We start from the raw sequence: 5,472 nt of genomic DNA, 5'->3' as shown, positions 1-5,472 counted from the left end.
GTCCTTAAAAGGACGGTCTCGGAACAGTCTCTTATGAGCCTTTAAAGGACGGCCATCGACCGTCCTTAAAAAGACTGTTTACAGTCTCTTATGAGCCTTTAAAGGGCGGCCATGCCGAGTCCTTTTTAAGGACGGTCATGGACCGTCCTTAATAAGGATTGTCATGGTCCGTCTCTTATGGGCTTTCAAAGGACGGCCACAGATCGTGTCACGCCCCAAATCCGGTGATCGAATTCACAGGAATCCCGATCGCCAAATCTGATGCCGACAGCCTCGTAGTACCCCATTCTTGGCTCCCGGCGTCCATATGCAAGTTCCAATCACGGGATCCTACAAGGAGGATTTTTTTCGTTTAACTCATGATAAGCATAACCACAAGATTACCCAATTCACAAAGGAACATCATCATCACGGATCCACTAATATAATCGATTGAGTACAATAGGAAGGAAATATATAAATAAAAACCAAGCTCCAGAAGACCGCCGCACGCTCCAAGCTCAACATTGCGGCAACCTAACATTACCTTCACGCATCTATTGTGCATAAGCTTATAGAAAGCTTAGAGAGTGGTGTAAGTGTGTGCACAAGGTAAGTGCCAAGTATTCCATATCAGGGTAATCAAATTAAGCGGAAGCACAAGTCCATGGATCATACAATATCAGAGTACACAACACAAATCAACTATGTAAATGAGGAGTCAAAGTGAGCCAAATATTAAATGCCGAGGATACAGTGTCATAAATCACACATTATCGAAAGTACTGGAAATCCATAAATTGTATAATGTCGAAATAAGCAGAAATACTGATAAGAGCATGGATTATCATAGTAAACAGAATATTGACAAGATCATAAATCATACGATAACAGAGTAAGCAAAAATATGGACAAGTCCATAAGTCAATCAGTGTCAGAATATGCAATGTAGAACAACTATGCGAATGAGGAATCATAGATAGCCAAATATCAGATGCAGAGGATGCAATACATTATACATTCCTGATGAGTAACACAAATAGCGTCGGCCATACCTAAACCATATAAATGCAGGGGCACGATAACCCAAAATGTCATATGCCATGAATGTAATGCACTATGCGGTGCAAATGGAACGACCATGCTGGAGTGTGAAGTCGGGATGATAGCACGTAGTATCGCAGGCTATGGGGTCCATCACAAGGGACTTCTATCCAAACTAGTCCCATACCTAAATTTGGATAGTCAGACCGAATGTGGTAAACTCCTGACCTCAGGTTAGTCGCGCGCCCAACCGAAATCTTGGCCATGCGAAGGTACACAGTGATTAGTTGTGCACCACCAGCCCAAGTGGGTAGTGAATGAAATGAATGCATGAGTATGCAACTCCTACTCAATAAGTCCACAAATCAGTACGGTTCTTCTTTGGGATCATCACCGGGGTTTATCTCTCTCCCAGCAGCACAGTCCAAGTGAGCGTAAGAGACCTCACTATCCACCAGACTAGTAGTCAGCCAATATCTACCCGACACATCGATAGCAGACCCATTCACGAGTTGGTCAAACTCAGCCTAGATATGCCCCTTACTCTCGGGCGGGTAAGGTCACACCCCTTCCCAACCGACCACGACACGGTGGGAGATGCGGCCTCCTGGTATTCGGCACTCGGGCACTCATGTATCCACTCGGTCTCAATGTTGGAGTGTCTCGTGGCCCAGAGGTTTAGGGATTTTCACCCAGGGCCATTTATGGCAGCCCGATGCTAGTAACAGGTTTTCCGGTGTCCCATCTGGCCATCCACGATATGCCTGTGGAGGCTACAGCCCTGATGTCGCTAGGGCACCAAGTAATCATAATGCAAAATGCATGAGTCATACAATCCAGTCATGCATCAATCCTGCGCATACCGTGCGCTTATGCGAGATAACCTCCGCTTATCAGGGAGTCTCATAACAACACGCTCAATGATATATGCAATGATCAACCACATCTCGTAACAAACATACAGATGATGCGTATGGGCATGTATCATGATGTTATGCTATCACATACTCATAATCGGTATCAATAACCGGCATCGAAAATCGACCTCGACAATGTAAACATTTAACGGACATTGCCCCCAAGGAATGGCCCACATAGATCCTAACATATAGTGGACCCATGACCTCACACAAGGGACAAATATACAACATTATGGGCCTCACTTAAGAGCTTAATACACATCACGGTGGGCCTTTCAAATGGGCCTAACATACATCACAATGGGCTCCATAGCCTAGCCATTAAATGCACCACAATGGGCATCGTACAATCATAATGGGCCGCGTCACATGGGCTAATACGCATCCCATGGGCTACATCACATGGGCCTATAGGCATCGGATGGGCCACGTTCCATGGGCCCCGAATACATCACAATGGGCCACAACCCATGGGTCTCAAGTACATTACAATGGGCCTCTCACATGGTCCATTATGCATCATATCAAGATGGGCCTTAATGGATGGCCAGAGATACGTCACATTGGGCCTCATATACATCAAGTGGATCGCATTACATGGGTTACATATACATCACAATGGGCCATGCCCATGGGTCTCAAGTACATCGCAATGGGCCTCTCACATGGTCCATTATGCATCATATCAAGATGGGCCTTAATGGATGGCCAGAGATACGTCACATTGGGCCTCATATACATCAAGTGGATCGCATTACATGGGTTACATATACATCACAATGGGCCACGCCCAGGGGCCTTTATACATCACAATGGGCCACGCCCATGGGCCCCAAATATATCACAATGGGCCTCAACCCACGGGCCCTAACACACCACAATGGGCTCTACCAAATGGGCCCTAATACATCATGATGGGTCTCAACCCATGGGCCCCAAATATATCACAATGGGCCGCGATACATGGGCCCTATATACATCACAATGGGCTTTACCAAATGGGCCCTAATACATCACAATGGGTCTCAACCCATGGGCATCATATACATCAAGTGGGCCGCATCCATGGGTCGCACCAAGGGGCATCGTATACATCAGGTGGGCCGCATCCATGGGTCGCACCAATGGGTATCGTATACATCAAGTGGGCCGCATCCATGGACCGCAATACATGGGCTTCAAATACACAATAGGTGGGCCTTGCACACAGGCCTTAAATACATCAAGTGAGCCGTATCAACGGACTACACCAATGGGCCTCAAGTGGGCTTGGGCCACACCAAAAATCATTTCAATAGTAGTTGTAGGTGTAACATGTGTATCACTGTAGACTATCATTCCATGGGGCACATGGCCCACTAACAGTGATCAGCACTGTCCAAACATTGCCCGGGTAAAACAGCACCATCCAAACATTATCCGTGTAAATCGGCACCGTCCAAACATCATCTATATAAATCAACATCATTCAAACATTGTTTATGTAAATCAATACCATTCAAACATTGTCCAGCACCATCCAAACATTTTACCAGCACCGTCCAACACAATCTGGATGGTGTGGATATAACAAATACATCACAGTGGTGTCCACACATCCACATGGACAGTGGATAAAAAATGTACATCGCGGTTAGCCCCACCATCCAAGGTCTGGACAGTGGGCAATATGGATGAAACGCATGCATCAAGGTAGTCCCCACCGTATGTGTCATTGGACGGTGTGATATAAGCCACGTAGATCACGTATGAAGGTGTGGTCTCACCGTCCCATCTTCTGGACAGCGTGGGCACCATATGTGCCAAGGGGTCACAAGTTCCCCAACAATACATATGTTAAGGTGGCCCTACCGTCCAACAGTTGCTGGACAGGACCCTTTATCAAAGAAGGCCCCACCTAACTTGCTGACATCAACGTCCAGATGATGGACGGTTTGGATATAACAGTACCTCATGGTGGAGGCATGCAGGCATTGCTGACGTCAATCCAGTCAGCTATATGGCTGACGTGGGATACACCAGCCAATCAGGTTCCCACATCAGGTGGGTCCACCATATATATTGTTTATTATATAAATATACACACTTAATGTATGTATTCTAACGCCCAGCCCTGGACGCCCGTTGATGGACGGTCTGGATGGACTGCATTCAAGGCTACAGGTGGGTCCCACGTAGACCCACCATCACACACACACACACACACATATATATATATAATAATATTATACTTTATTATATTATATTATATTATATATAATATACGTTACACTTTTTGTTTTTTTTTTTTTAAAATCGTCCAGGCTCTGGACGTTCTCTGGAGGACGGATTGGACATGCAATCCACGCATAAAGTGGGTCCCACGTGGGGCCCACTAGAACATCTACATCCAACCCATTGATAAGGTCCACAGACGTGGATGAAGACTAAAAACAAATTTCATATTGATTCCAAAACTTCCGTGGACCCATAATGGGTTTCAATAGTATACGTTCAATCCCACTGTTTTCCTCTGATGTGGGCCACCTGAGCATTGGATGAGGCTGATTTTTAAAGGGGGCCCGCTGTTGGAAGTGGCCCACCATATGAGTGGGTTGGATGGCAAATATACATCATGGTGGGGCCCATGGCTGGAGCCGTGGGTCCCTGCCCGTTTCCACGCTGACGCCAGCAGCAGGCGCTGCAGCCCTTTTTTTTTAATTTTTAAATCCCTTTGTTTTGAGGTTTTTCATACATGGGGCCCACATCGGGAGAATCCACCCCGCCCATTGATTTCTACAGCCCATGACAAGTCCATCAAGTCTAATATTGGACATCTTCCGGCGTGTAGGAAAAATCGAGTGAATTTAAACGGTGAAAGTCACTGTTTGATATGGTATGGCCCATCAGTAAGTCGGTTTGGCTTCATTTTTTGGCTCAACGCCTAAAATGAGGTGGGAAACATGATGGACAGAGTGGATCAAAGCCCTACATTAAGGTGGGGCCTGCATGAGCAACCCACCCTAAAGTTTACATTCAAAATTTAATTTGTAATTTTATTGGTTGTACCCGTCGGTTCACACTTCACTCTTCAGCCACGTCCAGCGTCCCTGGACGCTAGACAGTTTGGGAAACATATACATATAAGGTGGACCCCACCTACAAATGTGCCACATGGGGGCCACCAAATGGCCGGATGTTGTGGATACAACACATATATAAAGTGGATCCCACCTACATATGGCTTGGATAGAATACATGCTTCATGATGGGGTCTATCTGGGTGGGCCACACAGCCACATCATCATACAAAATGGTAGAGAGAGAGAGAGAGGAAGAGAAAGAAGCACCCACCTTCTTTCCTTTTGTTTTTTTTTCTCCGTAGTGTTCCAAAGCTCCAATGAAGCTCCTTCAATGGTGGAGATGGGCTTCTAATGGTTGGATTGAAGGTGATCTAAGGTGATTGTGGATGGAAATGGGAGGGCTTCCATGGACGTTTAGGAGTTCTCCTTGATGGAATGGGAAGAAAAAGAGGGAGAGAGAGAGATAA

The sequence above is a fragment of the Magnolia sinica genome, chromosome 3 (assembly GCF_029962835.1).
Source record: "Magnolia sinica isolate HGM2019 chromosome 3, MsV1, whole genome shotgun sequence".
In the NCBI taxonomy this organism is placed as follows: domain Eukaryota; kingdom Viridiplantae; phylum Streptophyta; class Magnoliopsida; order Magnoliales; family Magnoliaceae; genus Magnolia; species Magnolia sinica.
The sequence above is the reverse complement of the archived record's forward strand: the minus strand, read 5'-3'. Positions refer to the sequence as shown.